This window comes from Mustela putorius, unplaced genomic scaffold, assembly GCF_011764305.1.
Source record: "Mustela putorius furo isolate JIRA1106 unplaced genomic scaffold, ASM1176430v1.1 tig00000179_pilon_pilon_pilon, whole genome shotgun sequence".
In the NCBI taxonomy this organism is placed as follows: Eukaryota; Metazoa; Chordata; class Mammalia; order Carnivora; family Mustelidae; genus Mustela; species Mustela putorius.
The window spans coordinates 10,185,448-10,211,033 of record NW_025421305.1 but is presented as its reverse complement, the minus strand read 5'-3'; the positions used below and the strand labels follow the sequence as shown (position 1 = coordinate 10,211,033).

The window sequence follows — 25,586 nt, the reverse complement described above, 5'->3', positions numbered from 1 at the left end:
AGAGGCACCTGGGTGGCTCAGTCGTTAAGCGTCTACCTATGGCTCAGGTCATGATCCCAGAGTCCTGGGATCCAGCCCCGTATCAGGCTCCCTGCTCAGTGGGAAGCCTGCTTCTCCCTCTCAGACTCCCCCTGTTTGTATTCCCTCGCTTGCTGTCTCACTCTCTCTCTGTATCAAATAAATAAATAAAATCTTTTTAAAAATTACTATGAATATGTGTCACTCAACTGCTAATCCAAGTAGTATATTATGATAACATTGTCTTATGTTATGTAGCTTTTTGTTTTCCTATAGTTTCTAATTGCTTTTGTTTTTCATTGTATAATCTGCCTGTATGTTATCATTAAGAACCAGTATAAGTTTCTTATGTTTTTTAAGTTGCTTAAGAAATTAAAATGTAAAATATTTTGGTACTTCCTGACCAAAGAATATCTGTAAGTTTATTTATTTATTTATTTCGTAAGAGACTTTTGGAGTGACAATGGCTTTGGATATTGACTTTTATTATTTACTTCTCTAATGGTAGCCTGTGTCTTCTTGGATATAGTTGTTATGGCTATTACTGATGATGTTACTAATAAATTACTCTTGTTTAGCCCATTTCCTAAAATTGTTTAAGTGTAGTTATAAATTCAACCTAGTATTTCACAAAAGGGGGCATAAATTCAACTATTAATAATTGAGCACAGACTTCCAGTGAATCCAAACATAAATATGTGGTCTGATTCAATAGATGTTTTTTTTTTTTTTTAATTTAAAAAGAAAAACAACCTTTTCATTTTGAAATAGTTTTACTTTACCAAAGAATTAGAAAGATAATACAGGTAGTTTCTGTATACTCTTCATTCAGACCCCCTTAATGGTACCTGTGCCTTGGTTACTTAACCTTAGTACATTTATCAAAACCATACTTTATTTTTTTAAGATTCATTTATTTGAGAAAAATAGCATGAGCAGGGGGAGTGCCAGAGGGTATGGGACCAAGCAAACTCCTCATGGTGGGGAGCCCAACCCAGGGCTCACTCTTAGGACCCCGAGATCATGACCTGAGCCTAAATCAGGAGTTGGATGCTTAACTGATGCTTTCCCCTTCCTATGACTTTAGTCCCTTTGGTCTATGGAGGCTGGTGACCTCTTTTGCTCTTAGGAAGATTAAATTACTACAGAGAATGGGGAGAAAACTGTGTGCCCATGTTTGAACACTGCAGGCATACAGACTTCCATATAGAAGTCTGTCTCCCATCTGAAATGCATGCTGAGTGGGCAAGTTGGCTGTGAATTCAGTAATACCCTCTTGATGATGCAAAAAAGGGGGGGAAAAAAGAAAAAAAGTATTGAGTTTCATAAGCTGTTTGTACTCAAATATATTTTCTCAGTTTCAGATCCTCAGCTATTTTATTAAGTGGAAAATACTGAGCTAAAAGAGTTCAAGAAAAATAATGTTGCATTTCCTTATGTCTCAGGAAACACTTTTTATGGTAATGTCAAATTATCTCTGAACAAACCAACTTTTTTAGACATTGATAAATCTTGTTTTCTTTGTGTGATATTTTATACAAGAACATTTCAGGTGTATTCTTAGATGTGACTGATTTTAACAAATCCTATTAGATTTGTATCAACTAGTTGCATGTTTTAAAAAAAATGGGGGGGGGCAGGGGAGCCTCTGGGTGACTCAGTCAGTTAGGCATCTGCCTTCAGCTCAGGTCATGATCTTGGGGTCCTGGGATTGAGTCCCAAGTTTGGCTCCCACTCAGTGGTAAGTCTCCTTGTCCCTCTGCCTCTTCCCCTCCCCTCTACTCATGCTTTCTCTCTCTCAAATAAATAAAATTAAAAAAAAAACAAAAACAAAACAACCTTCCGTATACTCCATACTTTATTTGGACTTCACTGATTTTTCATTTCTGTCTTTTTTCTGTTCCAGGATCCCATCTAAGATACCACAGGCATCATGTCCCCATAGTTTTCTCCAATCTATGACAATTCCATAGTTTTCCCCTGTCTTTCATGACCCTGAAAGTTTTGAAGAGTATTGATCAGATATCTTATAGAATTTTCCTCACTTTTTATTACCTGATGTTTTCCCATGATTAAACAAGAGTTTTGGGATTCTAGGGAACCACAGAGGTGAAGTACCCTTTTTGTTATATCAAAGGCACATGATATCAACAAGACTTTTACTGATGGTATGAATCTTGATCACCTGAATGAGGTAATGTCTGCCCATTTCCTTCACAGTTACTCTTTTCTTTTTCAGTATTATATTCATTTAGAACAAGTTACTAAATCTAGCATACAGTCAAGTGGAAAGAAATTAAGTTGCACCTCTTGGGTAGAAGAGTATCAAAATATTTTGGACATATGTTAAAACTATTAAGGTCATTTTTAATATTTTAGAGGGGCTACTTTAGAGGCTATTTAACTATCATGCTCTTCTTTAAGTTTTTGCCCACTAATTTTAGTATTCATCATTAAATATTTTCTGTAGCATTTACTACTGGTTGTTCTAATTATTTTCTGTTTCCCTCGTTCCTTTTACATTTTTTATTTGAAATTCTGTAAGAAGACTTCTCTCTTTTCTCATATTTATTTGTTTATTCAATCATTTTTATGTCATTATGGACTCATGGCTATTTATTTTAGTTTTGGGTTACATAGTCTAAAGTTATCATTATTTATTTTGTTTCTCCTATTGGCCATTGGGAACTCTTTCAGGTTGGCTCCTTTGCCTTTCGACATGCTGAATAATAGTTTTTATTAGTATCATTATTTTTAACACTTCCATGCTTCCTGGCATTATAAGATGCTCCAAACTTATCCACAATAGATGTTCGGGGTAAACCACAGAGTAGACAAATCAATAATCTCATAACATTTATTTAATGTTAAAAAATTGTGTTTGATGGTATGGAGAACAATGAAGTTGAAGAAATTTCTGCCTTCAAGGATTCTATCTATTTTCAGAGATAAAATAAACTATTGAAAGATAACCAAAAAATAGAGCACCACAATATTAAATTAGTAAGGGCTACAGAAGCTTACAGAAAAGGAAAAATAACATTTAGCTAAATACATCAAGAAGAAAGCCAGGAGAGATGCATATAGTTTAGTCAAGTGAAAGAGATAGGAAAAGAAGCAAGTTCAGGAATTGTTATTATATGATGTAAGAAGCAGTAAGAGACAAAGTCATCTTAGATGGAATAGATAAATTTCTTGTTTAGTAAGATAAAATCTACTAACTTTGATATAAGAAGAAATAGAAAGCGGACATAGCTCTATATTTGTTAAGTAAGTTGAATTTATAATTAAATGCCTTCCCACAAAGAAAAATTCAGATCCAGCTGGTTTCACTAGTGCATTCCTTCAAATTTTTAAAGAAATAATACAAATCTGAATTAGAGACAACACTTCCCAAATCATTTTCTGAGACCTGCGTAACTTGAATACTAAGTCCTGAGAAGCAACACTCTAAAAGAAAGTTGCACATTGATGCCCCTAATGACCATAGACACAAAAATATTTGACCCACAATTAGGAATAGAATGCAGTGATATATTTAAACAATGATATGTCTTGACCAAATTGAATTTATTCCAATTATGCAAGTATGCATTAACATTAAAATTAAAAAATCAGTCCACATACAGGATAAAAATCATATGATGATGTCAATAGATTCAGAAACAGCATTTGACAGAATTTAGCACCAAGTCACAATAAAAACTCTCAGCAAAACTACAAATAAAAGGAATCATCCTTAACCTGATAAAGAAAGTCTTTGAAAAATCTGCAACTAACAATGTTGAAACAGAGAATGCTTTCCTCCTAAATCAGGAAGAATGCATGGGTGTCTATTCTCACTAATTCTGTTTAACACTGTACTGGAAATCCTACCCAATGCAATAGAGTTAACCAGTTAAAGAAATTTTTAAAGCTTACAGATTGGAAAGGAAGAAGTACTTAAATTGTCTCTATTTGCAAAGGGCATGATTGTGTATCTAGAAAATCCTAAGGGACCTAAAAAGACCTATTTGAACTTAGCGAAAATGTATTGAATTTAGCACGGTTTCAGGATACGAGGTCAATGCAAAATATCAGTTCTATTTCTATACACTAAGAAAAATTAGGAAGTGGAATTTAAAGCAAAGCCAATTACATTAGTATCAAAATCATAAAGTAGTAATATATTTAAATAAATAAGTACATGACCTATACACTGAAAATTGTAAAACATTTCTGAGAAAAATTAAAGAAGATGTAAATAAGTGGGGAGAGATATACTATGTTCTAGAATGGAAGACTCAGCATTGTTAAAATGTTGTTTTTTCCCCAAAATAATGGACAGATGTAACATAGTCCCAAAAGGTTTTATTGTTCTTCTACCAAAAAAGCTTATTGGTAAAAATTGACAAGTTAAAATTTGTATGGCAGTACAAGGACTTAAAAGAATTAAAACATTTTTTCCTTTTTTTTTTTTTCTACTGAGTCAAACTTTTTTTTAAAAAAAGAATGTCAGTATTGGGGGACTCTTACTCCCTGATTATAAGACTTACATAAAATCATCAATAGTTAAGAAAATACGGTATTAAATAAGGATAGAAAAGTCGATCAGTGGAGCAGAATCAGCTATCAGGAAAGAAGCAATTATGTAGTTAGTTGATTTTCAACAAAAGCACCAAAGCAATTTCGTGCGATAAAGGAAAGGCTTATCAACAAATGGTATTGGAGAAATTTATTAACTGTATTGAAACAAAATGAAACTTAATGCTTACCTCACACAGAAATTAATTCAGGATATATCATAGATTTTTTACATGAAAACAAAAACTGTAAAGCTTCTAGAAAAAAAAATGTAGGAGTATTTTTTTAAAAAGATGACAACAGTACCTCAAGGTACCAAAAGCACTAACACTCTTGGAAAAAACCTGATAAAGGGGACTTTGCCAAAATAAAAAACTCCTGCTCATGAACAGACATTGTTAATAGAGAAGCCACAAACTGGAAAAATAATTTGTAATACATATATATGACAAAGGAATTGAATTCAGAATATATAAAGAAACTTTTACAACATAATTTAAAAAGACAAAGAACATCCTTCCCCTAAAGGGCAAATGACTTGAACAAAACCTTCACAGAAGAAAATACAAAATACAAAACACATTTGAAGTTGTAATAAGGACATTATTAGTCATAAGGGAAATGGAAATATAAGTACTACTTGATGCCCACTAGAATAACTAAAAGTAAAAGCACTGATGACACCAAATGCTCGTGAGGACGTGGGGAAGCAGAGAGTCCTACAGTGCTGGTGAGGGGTAAAACAGTACAGTCATGTTTGGAAAACTGGTGATTTCTTTGAAATCCAAAATGTACCTGCCCTATGCTGAGCAACCTCATGCCCAGTTATTTACATGAGAAAATGAGAGGATATAGCCATCAAAAAAAAAAAAAAAAAACCTTGAATAAGAAGTTCTTAATAGCTTTGTGTATAATGGCCCAGACTGGATCAGCCTGAAATGTCTGTCAATACGAGCATGGTGTTTTCATACAATGGAATACTACACATTTACGCAATGGAGTAATTCTCATAAATTAACTAATAGATTTAAAAACAAGAATAAATCATCATTATTATGTTGAGTGAAGGAAGCCAGACAAAAAAGAATGTATACCATATGATTCTATATATATGTAGTTCACATATAGACAGAACTATCTTTAGTGACACAAATCAGAACTCCCCTTTTGGGAGGACTTGCCTGGAAAAGAACTTTCTAGGGTGATGGAAATGCTCTTTATCTTAACTGGTATGTAGGTTACTTGGGAGTGTATCTTTGACAAAGCTCACCGAACTGTATACTGAAGATCTGTGCCATTTACTATATGTAAATTATATCCCAGTTGGAAAAAAAGAAAGACCTCGTCTTTGAAATTCGGAACTGGTCTTTGGGGAAGGATTTATCAAAGCTTGGGTTTGCAGTATTCATAAGCATAGGAAGGAATGTCACATTTCTCAAACTCCGCACCTCCAAGGAGAGTTCATTATTGCTTTCCACTCCCCAGGCATGCAGACACATGCCAGATCCTTTCTTGAATTCTACATTTTGTCAGTGTTCTTATAGGCTAAGGCTCAAACTATTCTTAATTTTTTTTTTTTACCACTTCTCTTATTATGAATTCTACCGAATTGATGGAATTTCTTCTGTTCCCTGTCTTTTTCTCCTGTCTAGTCCTTCCTCAGTATTTTCACTGCTTTCTCTCAAATTCACTCTCTGCGGCAGTCCTGCCCTTCCCCCTCCCCTAATTTTGACCACTGATGCCGCATTCATTTTTAGGAACACACACTACATCAATCCAAATCAAAACCCTGCCAGAAGCTCTGAGCCACACTACAGAATTTCAAGTTTGCAACTCTGGAGTTCACACTCTGGTCTTCTTCTCCAACTCTGTAAAATCACCATTCCAGTCACCAAATAGGTCATGATTTGAGGAACTTAGAACTCATCCTTGAGACAATAGGACACCATTGTAGGTTCTTCTGTAGTGAATATACATAGTTAGGGTTGCATTTTATTTCATTTATGTAGTCATTCATTCATTTTTTTTCCAAATATTTGTTACTACCCTAGACCAGTCAGAGAGGATGACTGATCTCTGAACTGTTTTCAGGATGAGCTACAAGAAAGAAAACCAACTAGAAGCTTAGGGAAGTACATAAAGTATAACGTCATGAGTTGGATGAATGGGAAGAAGCATTGGTAGGATTTCCCAACTCAGTGGAAGGGACGGAGAAGGGTGAGAAGGGAACGATGCTACCAGAAGCTTTGTAGGCTCATTCATTCTCCTAATGCAGACCTCCCTGGGCCATAAAGCAGGTGGGGGATGTGGGAGAATTCAAGCCACTGTGCTTCTAGCTCTTCTGTTTAGTGCAATGGTGTATGTGTCTGGCAAAGGACAAAGTAGCATAGTTCAGTAAGCCCTTGAAAAGAGACTACAGAGGGACTGCATTTTAAATCTATAAATGATGGGATTCCTGCTAAGCTTCTTTTGAGTTAAAAAGTCCAGAGTAGGGGGGAATAAGAATATTCATTAATGGAAGAAGACAACATTTCTAAATGAATGATGCAAAATCAAATAAAGTCTTTGTTTTCATTGCTTCTCAAGAATCAAAGTCACAATCATTCTGTGGCTCTGTGCTTATAACAATATAGTACATCTTTTCATTATACTTCCCAGAATAAAAGGGTGTATAGTTTCTCTGCACAATGACAGACATGTTTTCTTGAACAGTACTCTGTAAAGGTCACATTGGAGATTTGAGTCACAAGCCCTGTGATTTAAATTTGAAGCTAAGTTTTAAAGTGGTATGTCTAGAGCTTGCCAAGTTCCATTAAAAGCCATGCTGTCATTTTGGATTACAGTTGAGTAAAACAGGATTCGGCAAGATACAGTATCTTTCTTAGTAACAATACATAGATTTTCTTCTTTGTATCATTCCCTGGCTGTTGTTATGGTAGATATCTACTTTCACACCATATCCTGGGAAATAATGTTTAATTTCATGGACCTATTTTTTTTTTCCTAAAGTAGCTCATTTTCTAGCTTAAAGAGGATTTTTGTAAAAGCCTAGTCATTTGTGCGTGTTTACTTATGGTGGCTCTTGAATGTTACCTTTCCACTGCTGCCTTCTTGATTGCCTTCAGCCCCTACAGAGAGGATTCCAACTCACTGAAGCTTTGGAGCACTTTTTGCCTTGCTGACATCATCATGGTCTGCTACACAGCAGGAATATTACTTCTCCCTAATATTTGCTGGGTTCTTACTATGTGCCACTCATTGTGCCAAACGCTTTCTCTAGGTGATCTGACTTCATGATCCCAAAAAATCTGCATGGGAGATATATCATTTCTGCATTTGGTAGATGAGAAAGCTAAGGGTAAAGAGTTAAATACCTTGCCCCAGGTCAGATGGCTGGTAAGTGATGAAACAGGAGCACCCTTAGGCAGTCTGGTCCAGACCCCATTCTTTCTTGCTTTCTTTTCTTTTTTCTTTCTTTCTTTCTTTTTTTTTTTTTTAAAGATTTTACTTATTTATTTGGTAGAAAGAGAGAGAGAGATCACAAGTAGGCAGAGAGAGGGGGGAAGCAGGCTCCCTGGGATCAGGACCTGAGCCGAAGGAAGAGGCTTAACCCACTGAGCCACCCAGGTGCCCCCAGACCACATTATTTCAAACAGTTATTAGGACTGCCTTCTTAAAATTTTTGACATCCTACTCACATTCCCCTGCAAGAAAGTTAACAGGTATGAGAGGAAGACTACCTTGCTTATTTCCATATTCCTGGAGTTTGCTGACTTACTGATTGACTCATAAAGAAATGAGCAGTCAGCAGTGGCCGAGTGAATATTTGAAAACTGCCATTTGGATTTTATGGGAAGCAGGGTGTACAGGCATATCTCCTAAAACTTTGCTTTGGGATATGAAGAAAACAGAATGCTAGTATATGAGATGTTTAAGAAGAGTTTCTGTTTATTTTTATCCCTGTCATTTAGGTTAGATCCTATGGTCCAAACACTTCCTTTTCCCAGTTCTTTGTCAAGCTCTTCCTCTTTCTCTTAAGCAAAGATAAACTAGCTCTGTTTGGCTATGTTCTTTTTTCTTTTTCCCCTATGTAATAATCCCAGACTCCAGTCCTACAGAACTCTGAAAGTACTATCAATCGTTTCCCCCGTCCTTTATTCATGACTTAAGCTTTTGTTGCCAAAAATAAAATAAGGTTTTTTTACAGTTACATGTGACCTTCCTGCTCCACCATTCTCCAGCCTTTTTGAGGAGCTTCCCAAATGTGGTGTGGATATGAACTAAAAGTCCCAGTACTCAGAAGTCAGTGGCATTAAAAGCTGGAACTTCAAGGGAGGTTTTGACGTGGTTAATTGGTGGGCAGTGACCCTGAAACATGCTGTGAGAGGGGGTGCTGGGACCTCCGGTGGAGGGTAAGCTGAGGGTTGCTCTGTGTTGGCACTGGAGCAACCGGAGACACGTTGCTGTTTAACTAAGAAGGAGAATGGAAATCTAGATGGTGTCCCGCTGAGCCTTCCCGCCCGGTCACCTTCAGAAGGATGTGGCCATGAGGAGATACAGTAATAGCACTCAGAGATGCCATGGAAGCTGCTTCCAGCCCCACCTGTAGTAGGCACACCCTCCCCTTTTGCTGTCCTGGGGAAGGAACAGGGGGTGAGGCAGAGACCCCAGAGGAAGAGGACAGCATCCCCCAGATGGTGCACAGCACACAAACGGACATGGCGGTCTTAACAAGGGAGCTGCGGAGTTGCCAGTGGCTTTTCTCTCCTTACCTAAAGAACAAAATGGGAGACAAGCTGCCCTGTTTAGAATGGAGAGTCTGTATTTCTGTGACTAAATTAAGACAGGATTATACATAAAACTAAAGCAAATTAGGAAAGAAAATGTCTGAATTTGATGATATTTGAATTAATTTAATAAATTGCAGCCTTTGTCTATTGTCTTGTCAATTCTGCTTGTGAAATGTTTTCTCTAAACCACATAGGCCACAGAGTGAAAGAGGGAAAAAGCCAGCCCTGAAGCCTTGGGGCTTAGACAGACCCAGGTTCTAAGCCTGACCTCAGGAGTCTGTACTTCATTTTTCTCATCTGTGAAATGCAGCCAGTACTCTCCGCTGGCGGGCCCGTGGTTCAGATGAAGAGCCCAGATATAAGCAGCCCCTCACCGAGCCCCTCACTGTGCTGGTGGGCACTCCCTAAATACCAGAGTTGCTCCCTCTGTATCCATCCCCCAGGCGCAGTTCTTCAATACGCCTCATCTTTAAAGGTTTTTAGATACAGGACTGAGAGAGTACCGTCTGACCCTGCCATTTGTGACTAAGATTTGGGGGGGGGCGGGTATAAGATAACAGAAATGAATCATTATATTAATAATAGCAGTAGGTTTTAATACAAACCATGATGGCTGAGACTGGATTACTTGGATATTTCCTAATAGTGTGCTTTTCTTTCCTTCCAGAAGCATCTGGCATGTCAGAGCCACACTGTTATCTTCTGTGGGACTCCCTCTGTGAACAGCTTCCATTTAAAAGACTTTTGTGAATATATTGTTTCAACCAGGTCCCCAGAGAACATATTTGTCTTCTGATCTGCTGGAGATCTTAAGGTTTGTGTTCATATTTTCTATTTTTCTTAGAGAAGATATTATTAATTTTGACAGATTTTTTTAAATGGATCATAATCTTGCTCTACTGTAATAAGAACTCTAAAATAGATTATGTACAGATTATAATCCTTTGATTTCCTTGGGAGATAGATACAAATGAAAAGAAATTTGATATTCTACTTCTCATACTTATTATCATATGCTCTGTAGGATGTTATAAGGATATTAGAAATAAAATATCCCCCACATTGGCTTAAAAAAACCTGTCTTTTCATTCATAAATTCTGAGTAGATTCAATAAATTTATATTGAGTATCTAATTGATATCTAATTGAGTATCTAAGTAATATCACTTAGAGAACTTGTAGATAAATTATATCTTGAAGCATTAAAAAATCAAAACTGCATTGGTCAGTATCAACTATGACGATGATGATGATGATGATGATGATGACAACAGCTTTTCAATTAGAAAGACTCAATGGCCTGACTGTTTTCAATTAGGTCTACCAAGGGGAACTCACCCTGTGATTTATAATGATAGAACAGGGTTGTTGTTATTGCTTTTTAATATGTATATATTAACAGCTTAAAAATTTGCTAACAATAATGTTGCTTATTCAATAAAAAAAGCTTGCTAGCAAAGCAAACATCTTATTTTGGAAGTACATGTTTTGCTGTTGAGATCGTACCAAGGAAAATACTTTTATTTTGAAAGTACTTTCCGACAAAGACCTACCTAAAGGCTGAATTCAACCCATGCATCTTTCATAGGTGGAAAATAAGGGGAGAGGGTAAAGCTTGGTCCCACTGAGTGGACAAAAACTCAATGAAGAACAAGGAAGAAGCAACATCATACTTTCCCTAGAATGACATGTCTTTTCCAAAGGTGTTTATTTCATTTGGTTGGACTTTTATTCTGTCTACAGTGACCAAATGTTTTTTCCTCTAATGGCCCTTTTCTGTGGGTTTTCTTCTTATTTCTTTTATTTCTGCTGAGAAATCAAAGTAGATTTCACTGCAGTGCTGGGCCAGATTCCAGTTCTCCCGCTGCACCCTTCCTCACTGGGAGGCCTGATTGGTTCACGTTGAAGGGTGAGGCACACAGGACGTACTGGGAGAGAGGGATGGCGGATGGGAAGTTGTGCCTCCACCTTTAACTCTCCAGTCAGTCCATTTGGTAGTAAATTGTAGGGTGTAGAAACCTAATAAGTGTATCCATAGAAACAGAAGTGCTAGAAAGGACTTTAGAAGTTACCTAAACATTCTTTACTCGTCTGTAAGAAAGATCCCACTTGAACTGTCTAAAACCAATGAGAATCTATTTGTCTTCCAACCTTCATACCTAGGTTTCCTCTTTCCTTTTGAAACCTAATAGAGTCTCTGTTCTTAGAAACCCTGTTGTCAAGAAAGCCAAAGCAATCCCTGACCACCAAGCATGACAATGCATCCTTCTCCCAGGGAGAGAGAGAATTTACTCATCAGACCCCTCCTGTCTCATCAAAGACTCGGTTCTCAAATCATCCTTTTCCTCGTCAGGAGAAAGGAACCCATTTTATGAACTTTTTCTATGAAATTGTATAATCCAAAAATTTACTTATCCTCACAGTTTTTTTCTGAGACTCTGAAGATCTCTATGATCCATTTAAGATTAGGAATCCAGACTGATTGAAGGAGCATTAAACATCATCTGTTAGTGTTTCTCAGTGGGGCCAGTATTGACATTTCAGCGGGGGCAGTTCTTTATGATGCAAGATTGTCCCGTGAGTTTTAGAATGGCCAATGGCCCTGGTTTCCAGGAACCAAAGAGTAATTAGCTCCCTCAGCCTCCAGTCATTGCAGTAGATCACCAGTTTCTGACCTCCTTCCCATCTGGCTGCAGAGGACCAGGACTGCCCAGACCACAAACTCCTCACTTAGGATTGAAGATGCTGACACTGGCAGAGTTGAGCAAAGGGTAGGGCTGGACCTAAATCCCAGTTTTTAACACTGGGTACCATTCTCTGCCCACTCCATCATACTTCTATTCTGGGCTTACATTTATTTCTCAGCTCTCCAGGAACAGTGACATGCATGTATAAACTAGAATTTCTGGTTTAGTGTTTAAATGACATCAGTGTTGTTTGATGTGGGAACATGGCTATGGGAAAGATAATACCAGAACTCAGTGCAGGAAAATAGCAAAGAGACGATAGCTCTGAGGATTTAAAGAAAAGACAGGACCTAGACCCCAGAGGAAATAGTGAGGTTGATGTTGCAGAGGTGTTAGTTCAGTTACCGAAAGAGAAAAAAGTAGAAAAGCTGACATCTGAGTGGAGACTGAAAAAGGTTAACTAATTAACAAAGGAGTATTTCTTCCCTTGCTTTTCACTGCGTACCCTAGTTTCAACTTCCTACTCCATGTCACGGGCTCCCCCAGAAGTTCCAGGATCAGTTTCTGGGGAGGTGAAAGGGCTCTTGACGGAAGCTGAAACTCTCCCTCCCTGCAGTCCAGTATCCCCTGCCTCGCCCACCCTCTGTCAGCATTTCTCCTTTCTCCCTCACTTGCTTATTGATGACTCCTACTCCATGCTTCAAGCAGAGAATGGGGAAATGACTTGATGCCTTTTATCTTTCTGGATCCTTCCAAGGTCCCAAGGAAAGTTGTAAATTGAAAGAATGTAGAAACAATTGAGCTTCAGGAAATTTCTCCCCCAGACAGTCTGTTAAGGCTCTGATTTCTTGGGGCTACTGGGTAGCTCTGTCGGTTAAGCGTCAGACTCCTGATTTCAGCTCAGGTCGTGGGATTGTGAAATCGAGCCCCTCTTTGGGCACTGCACTTAGCAGGGAGTCTGCTTGAGATTCTCTCTCTCCCCCACCTTCTGCCCCCCCTTTACTCTCATGTGCATATGTGCTCTCTCTAAAATAGGAAATCTTTTTCAAAAAAGCTCATCCTAGAAATATATTGTAATATGTAACATGTAGAGCTCTCTCCCTCTCTCTCTGAAATGTTTTTTAAAATGGCTCTGCTTTCCTGAGACATTTATCATAATATAGGTACCTTTTCATAGAAAAATAAAATCTCATTCACTATGAATTTTTTTTAAATTGACATAAGAAATCATATAATTCCCTAGTACAGAAGTTACTTATGAACAAAATGAGATGTGTTCATGACTTACAGATACAATTCTAAGTAGGAGTATCTGAGTTGTAATAGTTTATACTTAATATCTGCCTTACCTTCTTACAAAATACACATGTTAAGTACAGAGTTTATGAAAATAGACTGGACTAGAGGACTCTGTTTTCTAGTAAACTGAGGAATCCTACATGAGAAGATTTATCATATCCAAAAATGCAGACATGTCTGAAGAGAGAAATAATAGCATCAAAGGCTTCCCTTATCTTATGTTATTTAATTATTGAAAGCTTTATGACTGAGTTCCTCAGCCAGATTCTTTAAACATGGTGATTTTCCTGTTCTGTCTTTTGTGCACAAGACACCAAGTTAAATTTGACTTCTCAGAGTTTTTCATTTCCTGAAATGCAGTACTAGCTGTATAAACATGGAAGAATAAATATTAGCTTTATGAGACCATGTTCCTCTGCTAGCTGAAAAATGGCATATAATAAAAAATACAAGGATGTAATATTGAAAATTATAGGTCAATATGCCCTCTTACTGTGGGTATATATCTAATCCTCATGCATGGAGACTACTTTTTCAGAAAAATGTGTACTGAGTAATACCACTTGTGTCTGTGATATATTTTCACCCCTCATATTTAACAATATATCTCATGACTCTCACCTCACTAGTGAAACATTTCAGGCTTATTTGACATTATGATGTAAAAAAAACAAAAACAAAAACAAAAAACTCTCTGGCTCTTTGCTATTAATTCTAAGAATTGCAAATGATCCAAAGTTAATAAAATGTTTTCAAGTTTCCTTCCTGCTAGAGTACCTCAGACCAAGTGAGCTCCTTGGAATTACATTAGGAAAATGCTTAATGGTAATTTTGAAAGAACAGGCAGAATTCATGAGGGGTTTAAAAAAAAAAAAAGTTGAGTGTGGTCTTGAAAACTAATCAATACTTTAAATGTTTAAATTGCTATTCCCAAATCCAGACTCTAATTATACATTTTTAGCAGCAGTGAAAATGTGGTATCCATGCCTTAAACCTCACATTCACACCCCATAAGGAAGAAAAGAGTGACTTACATGGATAGTATATGATTGAAACACTCTTTTAAACCTAGAGGATTCAATATAATTATGTTCAGATAATTCACTTCCATCTGGAAATTACCATTCATTTTCCAAAAGTGCCACTGACTTATCATATCAAGGACAGTCTTTTCTTCTACATTAACTCTCCATTGTTCCTCCTGCTAAAGATGGAAAATAATCAGCCTTGTATATTCCAGGCTCAAAAGTAAGAAAATTGGACTTACAAGAATAGTTTGTTCTAATTGCCTAAATTTCTACCACATCTTTCTTTTAAACCACAAAATTTTTAAAAATACATTTTTTATTATGAAGTAGTTTAAACCTATGGAAAAATTTAAAAGCCTATATATCCATCCCCATATTTTAATATATTTATATTATTATATTTGCTTTGGATTTCTTTTTTTTTTTTTAAGCTAAAAAAAAAAATCACCCTCCTTCCTATTCATCCATTGCCCAGAGGTAATATTAACACTAATAAAATTGTTGCCTATTGTTCCATTTATATTGTGTTATATCATATTATATATACTGGTTATGGAGGCATAGATGTTGACATATAGATATATATCCATAACTAATATAAGTCTGTCCCTGTATATATTGGAATATTATTTTTAAATGGGGGAGATCATACTGAATTTGTACCTTTGCAACTTGTTTTAACTCAACACTTTTTTTTTTCTCAACACTTTTTAAAATTATGTGACATCTGGCTTATTCTTAGTAGTTAATTATTGTTTAGTCTCCCAAATATCTACTGTCTCATAACAGAGCATTTACAGGCTTCTTTTTTTTTTTTTTAATCTTTTATTGTTCACAGAGGACATAGGGTTTCGTACGTGGTATGGCTATATCCTGCCTGCCACTGGAATAGGCCCTTGGGAAATACTTGTTTTTTAAATTCTGTAAATAAACCTTTTCTTCCTTCTTGTCAGCAAACTCTTCTACTTCTTGCTCTGTTGTTTCTGGTAGATGTGCCTTCCTCTTTCCCTCCTGATTTTTCTGACGGGCATTTTCTAATGTGGCTTCGCCCATTCCATCTCACTCAAGGATAAGTGTGTCCAGACTGTGAGAAAAGACAGAAGAAATAGACCAAAGACAGAGAGAGAATGCAAGAAGGAAGAAGGGATTCCTTTCCAGCCCTCAGATTCTGACCTTCAGTTGGCATCCACAAGAGAGAGTTTTTCAAGTAAATTTGCACGGGGTTTTATCCTCCACCATCGCAGGGGGCCCCTAGTTCTAGAAGCCATTCCTTTTCCATTGGAGCAAGCAAACATTTCATCTCTTGGTTTCATAACAACATTAGAAAAATGCATATGAATTTGTTTTTCTTTTTAAAGATTTTATTTATTTGATAGACAGAGATCACGAGTAGGCAGAGAGGCAGGCAGAGAGAGGGGGAAGTAGGCTCTCTGCTGAGCAGAGAGCCCGATGTGGGACTCAATCCCAGGACTCTGGGATCATGACCTGAGCCGAAGGCAGAGGCTTAACCCATTGAGCCACCCAGGCTCCCCACATATGAATTTTTTTAAAAGGTAGATATAATGTTAAAAATTTCCAGATCGGTTAAATGTTTGTTTAGTGTATGGTGCTTTCAAAAAAGGGGTACTACCAAAATCCTCAAAAGAATACATATTTGTACTTTTTTAGTAGATTTTGGGGCTGTCTTGTGAGTGTTTTGCCTAGCGTGTGCCAAAAAAATCTTTGTCGAATGGTTGAATGAATAAACAGGGTAATAAATTGTTGTAGAGGTTACAGTAATAAATATTTGTAGAGGTTATGTGGTCATTTGACTTGGAGGTATTTTAGCCTTCCTAGTAATCATCTTTCATCTACCAGAACACTTAGCTTCAACATTTCGACCTCCTGTGACTGAAAACTGAAGTATAAGCACAAATAAAAGATCAGAGTTAACTGAGAGCATTAATTTTTGAGAGTTATTAGATTTAAGTCTCAGTTTCGGGGTTCCCAGATCTTTCCGGGCTGCCAAACTAGTGTCTAATTCCTTAAAATTGTAACAGCTCTGTTTATTAGAGTTTGGTGCACTCTCATATTTGGTTTTGTTTTGTTATTCTAAGGGATTAAAGCTTTTTTTTTTTTTTTTTTGGTAAATCATATTTCTGTATACGACAATGGGCTGACCCAGTTGACACCACTAAAAAAATGCAACTTGGAGAAATTCAGGAGTAAAGCAATTATTTCTAGAATTGTGGAACCTTTCCTGGGTTCAATTCTCACACTTTTTAATTATTTAGTCCCTTCAAGATGCTGGAAATTATTATACTGTAAATTTTCTTACCACTTGCCAAATGTAATTTTCTATATAAAAAGATTAATAAGAATTGAGATTTCCTTTGTTCTCCCTTGCAAGCAATGCTGTGGTCTTTTCTGAAAGTCAAGTCCATAGGGTCCCCCTCCCCCACGCTTAACCTTTATTTTTCTTTGTATTTGATGGAGTTCTACTAAGTTGAAATTTGGGCCACGTTTAGTTTTCAGCCGACTTTTGTACCTGAGTGTACGTCTTCAGAAAATAGAGCTTCTGTCAGAAGTGCCTGCACACATTACCTATAGCTGCTCTGCTGGCCCTCCCCATAATACTCAGGCTTTGCTGTATGTCTGGAATGAGCAGGGAAATGCTTTCAATCTTCAATCTGTTTTTAAGATTGTTCTGGTAGTACAAATATTCCCAGTGTGAGATCATTAGGGCTATCTTCTAACATTAAATTATGAGTTGTATCAGTACCCATGATAATGATAGATCTGCAGATGACCCCAATTCTCATTTGGCATATTTGTTAGTAAGTGTGGAATTCCAGCAAATCGTGCACCTTTCATTTTGGCAGATATTGCTTTAGAAAATGAGATATCTGCTTTATCCATCTATCTGCCTTCACCACGTTGCACTGGGACTCTGCTCCAGTTGTCACCAAATTGGTAGCCTTCTTCCCTTCCTCTTTGGGCTGATCTTCCCAGGAGCTGGAGTGGGACAGCAGGGTTCTAATCCCAGCCCCACGGAGCCTCAGAAGAAAATGAGGAAATGTACCCAGTAGTAATAGGCCTGCTGTCATCCCTTTATATTTCTTTTATTTTATATCAGAGTCCATAGAATTTTTTTTTTTTTAAAGAAAAGAAATAACCAGGCCACCCCTGGCTTGGGAGAAAGACAGTTGGTTGTAATGTTGGATTATAAGTTTTCCAAATGTTATTTGAGAACGTATGTTAACATTTGAAATGGAATGGAAAAGAGTAAAAAAATCAGTCTGGTTTTTGATTCAGATTTGATCAGCAACTTCATTTTGAGCAAATTGAAACCTAAATTTGGATTCTTCAAAATAGAAACAACTATGCAAAATGTAAAAATAAGTGATGCATTATTCCTGAATGTGTTGAAGACAAAATTAGCTTAACAAGTCTAGGCAGAAAACAGAACTAATAAGTGTTAGGAACCTAGCAAATTTGTAAATTTCAAGTGTGCTCTTACTACTTGAGATAAAGATATAAATAATTAAGGAAGGACAAAGAATTTTGAGGATGATTGTAAGAGAGACAAAATTAACATGAGGAAACCTGCCTAGCCTGGGTGAATCAGAGACAGCACACTTGTTGGAATTATGTGATGTTTAATCTCAGTATAGTTATAACCTCTCAAGTAGATACAGTAGTAAATACAGTAGTAAAAAATCTCAAGAACAACATAAACCCTCTCTATCCTGCTTCATGAATCCCTAACTTCTTCCTAATAATTTTATTCTAAGATGATCCACACTGAGAGGAATTACAGAAGTTTGGCCTTTTACCATTCTTAACAATGTATATTAATTTTTTAAAAGATTTTATTTATTTGAGAGAGAGCACAAGTGGGGGCTGGCAGAGGTAGAGGGAGAAGCAGGCTCCCTGCTGACTGGGGAGCCCACTGTGGGGGTTCCATCCAAGCCCCCAAGCAGATGCTGACCTGACCCAAAGGCAGATGCTTAACCAAATGAGCCACCCAGGTGCCCAGCAATGTGTATTAATCTAGAAAACAGTAGATTAGCCTAAAGTCAGTGGTAAACTTTGAGTATGATCTCCTTGATATACTTGTCTGACAAATTTTTACTATTTAAATTAAAAGGCTGTTTTAAAATTACAGGTGTATCAGTGATGGAACCCAGAAAGATGATTTCCAAGTGACTGTTTTCATTTAAATGTAACGTTTTATTTCCCCTCAGCAGTAAGGTTTCACTCGAGGGGAAGGATAATAAGACATTAAAGCACAGGACACTTGACTCCCAGCTTGCATCTCCACTCAAGAAAGAGGTCATATAGTATGGACATCCCAGCGCCCCAGCCCAAAAGAGAAGTGGGAGAAAAAGATAAGAGCTGGGAGAGGTGACTGCCAACCAGCTTTCTCTTCCCTCTTATCCCAGAATCTGGCATGCTGCCAATGTCTCTTTAATTTTATCTTTAGCTTCTATTGATAGTATTGGGTTTGTGTGTGTGTGTGTGTGTGTGCCCCCAAACTGGAGGTAGGAAAGGGAGTTCCTTTTTAAATAGACCCAAGGGAATGACATATTTTTATGAGAAAGGCATTTTTCTAAATTCTTCCCTGAAAATATGGACAAGATTTGAATAAATACTATAGGTGAAAGTTTTCCAGATTAAAAAGTCGGAGACCATTTCCATTCATTTGAAATGTTTCACACACACAAAGGAGTGCTATTTACTGAACAATGCCATCACTGTTAGAAATTCCATCTTCAATTTTAGTAGAGAAAGTATAATCCCAAAATAAAGATGAGTTGAGGGAATGGAATGTACTTTTCCTTTCTTTTAAAAGAATTTCTTTTGTTGTTTTAAAATCCTGGGCAAAAATCCATTAATCACAGTTTCTTGGAATTATCAAAAGTATATATATTTGACAACCCCCCAAACAGCAGCAATAATAAGATGAAACAATTTTCAACATTCTAGAGGTCAGTTTTCTTATTAGAAACATTGCTACATTTCAATTTAGTAAAAGATATAACATGAAGACATTCCACTTCCATTTACAATAACCATTTATAAAAATGATGTTTATAAGCACTATAGAAAATATCATTTATAAAAACGTATTTTTATTTATACACTTCTCAGCAAAGTAGGCTATAACCCACATAAATTCTGCTACCTTCTTTCCTGTCTGAGAATTTCTGTCACTTAGGAAAACATTCAGTTGCTTCATCTATTGATTAAAAATGCTAAAAATCGTATTTTTAAAGTGAATCCTGAAAAGGAGGTGGCGGGGTGTAAATAGTACTATTTTCTTCTTTTACTGCACTCAGAACTTTTCCCCCCAAGATTACCTTATCCACCTTCATTTTGGTTAGGTCCTGGAGGGCGATGCATAGTAGAACGGTGCCGAAAGGCTGTGATTTAAGTGTTTGCTGAACAAATAAATAAGAAAATTAATTAAAAGTGGCCTACAAGGGTGAATTTCCCAAAACCCCATGACTTCAGTGGGCTAAATACCAGATGGGAAGTGTTTGGGAGACATAATGCTACATGTTCTTGCTTTACGCTTCCTCTCCAAGGACTCACTCTATTTATTGCTGTGGCATCTGGCAGGCTCGCTTTTCTGGGCCCAGCATGCTTCATGCCGTGTGTTAGCATTTTCCTGGAATGAAAGTCAAGGAAATACCATTTCTAAAAATACGCTTTATGGGTTTTCAAAAATATAGTATTTCCTTTCTACTAACTCATTCACTTTGAAATCCTAATAAATGACATTCATGCATTGGAAAAAATCACAGTGAATCTGACTTTATCTATGCAACAAGCATAACAACTGCTTTCACGAAATGTGCAAACACAGTCCTCCTCTTCTGTTTTTGAGACATCTTATTTTTGTGGGTTTATGGCCACAGGCACTCCACGCTCACTAAAAATAGTTGCTAAAACATTTACTTAGTGCTTATTTATCTCAGGAACTGTTCTTTACATATATCAGCAAGTCCAGTCCTTTACCAATCCTTTATATGAGGTATTATTTATCCCATTACATTTTATAAATAAGGAAATTTACACTTAGACTATTAAATAGTTTGCCAAATTCACCTGGTTAGTATTTTACAGGACTGGGATTGCTTTCTTTTTTCCTTTTGATTTTTTAAAATTCACTTATTATTTATTATGAAAGACTACGTTTTTAAGAATTTTTTTCTTTTGCATCATTTTATTATGAAAATCTTTAACCATACAAAAAGGCAGAAAGAAATGTTTAGTGAACACTCATGTACCCACCACTATCCTTCCGTCCTTCTAGCCATCTATGAATCCATCCCACTTTTGGACCCATTTTAATACGTAAGTTGTAGACATCACTACCCTTTCCCCCAAAATACTTTGGGTTATATATCATTACTAGAATTCAAACTTTATGTTTTATTTAATAATTCTTTTTTTAGGCAAAATTGATATTTACATAAAATACACAGATCTTAAGTATACATTTCTGTAAGTTCTGACAAATGTGCTCAAATCTGTATCACCTCAGAAAATTTCCTCATACCCTTTCCCAGCAAATCCCCAGCCCTCTTCACATCCAGAGTAAATCACTTCTGTTTTAGAACTTCATGTAACCAGAATCATATACTGCATATTCTTCTGTGTCAGGTTTCTTTCAAATAATATAATGTTTTTGAGATTACTCTGTTCCTGAGTTTATCAATGCATTTCTTTTTTTTTTTCTAATTTTTAAATTTTTATTTAAGTTCACTTAATTAACATATACTGTATTCGCTTCAGAGGTAGAGTTCAGTGATTCATCAGTCGTATATAACACCAGTGCTCATTACATCCCATGCCCTCCTTAATGCCCATGATCCTGTAACCCCATACCCTCACCCTCTTCCCTCCAGCAATCCCCAGTTTTCTTCCTATGGTTAAGAGTCTCTTATGGTTTGTCTCCCTCTCTGATCAAATCTTGTTTTATTTTTCCTTCCCTTTCTCTATGCTCCTCTGTTTTGTTTCTTAAATTCCACATATGAGTGAAATCATATGATAATTTTCTCTAATTACTTATTTCACTTAGATACCCTCTAGTTCCATCCACATTGTTGCAAATGGCAAGATTTCTTTCTTTCTTTTTTTTTGATGGCTGAGTAATATCCATTGTATGTATGTGTATATATTCACAGATACATACACACCACATTTTTATCTACTCATCTGTTGATAGACATCTGGACTCTTTCCACAGTTCAGCTGTTGTGGACATTGCTGCTATAAACATTCAGGTACACGTGCCCCTTCAGATCACTACATCTGTATCTTTGGAGTAAATACCCAGTAGTGTGATTTCTGGGTCATAGGGTAGCTCTATTTTCAAATTTTGAGGAACCTCCATACTGTTTTCCAGAGTGGCTGCACCAGCTTGCATTCCCACCAACAATGTAGGAGGGTTTCCCTTTCTCTGCATCCTCGCCAACACCTGTCACTTCTTGACTGATTAATTTTAGCCATTCTGACTGATGTGAGGCGGTATCTCACTGTGGTTTTGATTTGTATTTCCCTGATATCGAGTGATGTTGAGCACTTTTTCATGTGTCTGTTGGCCATTTATATGTCTTCTTTGGAGAAGTGTCTGTTCATGTCATCTGCTCATTTCTTGACTGGGTTATTCTTCAGGTATTGAGTTAAGTTCTTTATAGATTTCAGATATCCATCTTCATCTGATAAAACATTTGCAAAAATCTTCTCCCATTCTGTAGGTTGTCTTTTAGGTTTGGTGACTGTTTCCTTTGCTGTACATTTCTATTTCCTGGGGACTGATATTGTATTCCATAAATATGCCATGGTTCATTGATCCATTCTTCAATAGATGAACACCTTTGCTCTTTGCAGGTTTGACTTTAATAAATGAAGTTATTATGAGCATTCCTGAACAAGTCCTTTTGTAAACGGAGCCTTTCATTTCCATTAAGTCACTATTGAAGAGTGGAATTTAAGTCATAGAAGGTACATACTCAGTTTTACAAGAAATTACAGGTCTTTGTCCAAAGCAGTTGCACCATTTTACATCCCTACATACAGTATATGATAGTTTTGGTTGTTCTATATCCTCAACATTTGGTATTACCAGTCTTTTGACTTTTAGCCACTCTGATGGGTTTTTAGTGGTACTTCCTTATCTAATATGCATTTTTCTTGATGATTCATATCTGGAAAACTTCTTTATGTGCTTACTGGGCATTCATATATCTTCCTTCATAAAATGTCCATTAAATTATTTTCCCATATCTATATTGGGTTGTTTGTACTTCTATTTTTGAGGTTTACTATATAAAATACACACACACACACACACACACACACACACACATATATATATATATGCCTTCTATCTTTGTTCTTCTTTTACAATATTGGTTTAGCTTTCTTAGTTGTTATGAAATTTTATATACATTTTAGAATTAGCTTGCCAGTTTCTAACAATAATCAACTTAGTGGGGCTCTTATTGGGAATATATTAAATCTAAGTCTCAATTTGGGAAGATTTGAGTATCATCAATAATGAGCGTAATTCATAAGCACAATTCATAAGCATATGTACCTTCTCCATTTTGATAGGTCTTCTTTAGTATTTATCAGCAATATTTGGTAGTTTTTTGTGTAAAATTCTTATATGCTTCTTATTTCATATTACTAAGAATTTTAAGTATTTTTAATACTTCAGGTGAAATTTTGATTTTTTTATCTCCTAATTGCTTACTGCTAACATAAAAAACTCTAATTATAGTATTATCTTGATGCCAGAATCGAACAAATATAAGAAAGCTACAGACCAATATTATTTAGGAATGAAACAACATGTGAAGAGAATTATACACCATGGGCAAGTGGGATTTATCTCAGGAATGCAAGGCTAGTACAACATTCAAAAGTTAATCAATTTAAGATACCATATTAATAGAAAAAAAAGGGCAAAAACCATGTGATCATCTCAGTAGACCCAGAAAGAACATTTGACCCATACTTTTCATAATAAAACTATTCAACAAACTAGATATATAAAGAAAATTTCTCAACCTGATAAAGGATATCTATGAAAAACCTACAACTAACATCATACTTAGTGGTGAAAGACTGAAAATGTTTCCTACCAAAGATGAGAAACAAGACAAGGATATCTTCTCTTGCCACCTCTATTCTATAATATACTGGGGGTTTTAGCCAAGGCAGGCAAGAAAAGAAATAAAGGGCATCTGAATTGAAAAGGGACATATAAAACAAACTCTGAATACAGATGGCACAGTCTTATATAGACAAAATCCTAAGGAATTCACACACACACACAAAACCATTGGGGCTAATGAATGAATTCAGAAAGGCTGCAGGATAGATCCGTGTATTACAACCAGTTATATTTCTATACACCAGCAATGAGCAATCTAAAAATGATTAAGAAAACAGTTCCATTTAAAATAGCATCAACATTTTTTTTTAAAAATGCTTAGGAATAAGTATAGCAAAATAAGCATAATATGTGGACAATGACACCACATGTTCTTGAAGACTAATGTTGATATGGCAATCTACAAATGTATGAATATAACACAAAATATAATCACTAGTTTTTAGAAAACATAAATGAAAACCACAGTAAAATACTGCTTCATACCCATTTGGATCACTATAATTAAAAAAAAAAAACTGATGATAGTAAGTGTTGGTGAGGGGGTAGAGATTTTGAACCATTATTCCTTTTGGTGGGAATGTGAAATAACTGTAACCACTTTGGAGCAGAATTTGGCATTTCCTCAAAAAGTTATTCATAGAATTACCATTTGACCTTGAAATTGTACTCTCAGATATAAAACCAAGAGAACTGAGAATATATGTTCACACTGGGACACCTGGGTGGTTCAGTCAGTTAAGCATCTGCCTTCAGTTCAGGTCATGATCCCAGAGTCCTGGGATCAAGTCCCTCTTCTGGCTCTTTGCTTAACAGGAAGCCTGCTTCTCCTTCTGCCTGCCACTATCCCTCCTTATACTCTCTCTTCTGTGCCCTCTCTCTGGCAAATAAATAAAATCTTTAAAAAAAAAAAAAAAAATATATATATATATATATATATAAATATATATATATTCACACAAAAAACTCAAATACAAATGTTCATCACAATATTATTCCTAATAGCTGAAAGTATAGAAAACCCAAACAGCTAATGAATAGATAAACAAAATGTGGCATATACACACAACAGAATATTATTCAGCCAAAAAAGGGAATGAGATACAGATAAATGCTACAATGTGGATGAAACTTGTAAACAGAATGCCAAGGGAAAGAAGTCAGACAAAAAAGACATGATGTTGTCTAATTCCATTCATGTGGAGTATTCAGACAAGGCAACCCCATGGAGACAGAAAGTAGACTAGTGGTTACCAGGGACTTGGGGGAATGGAGAGTGAGTGCTAATGGTACAGGTTTCCTTTTTAGATGATAAAATATTCTAAAATTAAATAAGGATAATAAATAGGTGCACAATCTTAGAAATATACACAGAACCATTGAACTGTACACTTAAAAAGGATTAAATATATGGTATGTGAATTATATCTCAGTATAAAAATAAAACTGTGCCGATTTTATAAGCTTATTTACCAGCTATAATTATTGTTTGGTAGATTTCATAGGATTTTTAAATATAAACTATGCACATAGGGACAGTTTTGTTTCTTTCCAATGTTTATCTTCTATTTCTTTTTCTTACTTTATTGTAGTGGTTCAAACCTCTTGGGAAAGAAGTGGTGAGATTGGTTATCCTTGCCTTGCTCCTGATTTCCTGAGGACTCTTTTATTGTGTTAAAAAATTGAATAAGATTTTAGCCGTAGGATTTCAGAGATGCTTTTTATCAGATTGGAAAAGTTCTTTTCCATTCCTAGTTGGTTATTATTTTATTATAAATGGATGTTTAATTTTCTCAAAGGTTTCTTCTTTATCCATTAAGTGACTCATACAGTTTTTCTCTTTTGTTCTTGAATCTTTCACTTTATCTTGTACCTGATTATCAATGAAATAGACACTGGGATAGACAATGAAGTACAGGATCCCACAGAAGATTTTTCAGGGCTAAGGCTGCATGTGGCAATCCACATTCATTTGTCTAGAAATAGTTACCTTTACACCTAAATGCAAGGACTAGTGGGAATTATAGTC

At 36.1% G+C, this 25,586-nt stretch overlaps 1 protein-coding gene across 6 annotated transcripts in view; it reads left to right on the top strand.

The window, feature by feature from the left end:
- The window catches only part of ENOX1 (ecto-NOX disulfide-thiol exchanger 1), a 561,055-nt gene that overhangs the window by 273,089 nt on the left and 262,380 nt on the right, over nucleotides 1–25,586 (top strand). For all 6 annotated transcript variants that reach the window (XM_045076639.1, XM_004759254.3, XM_045076640.1 and 3 more), the window contains one exon: nucleotides 10,039–10,185. The gene's annotated coding sequence lies outside the window, so the exon portion shown is untranslated. The remainder of the gene's footprint in view (nucleotides 1–10,038; nucleotides 10,186–25,586) is intronic.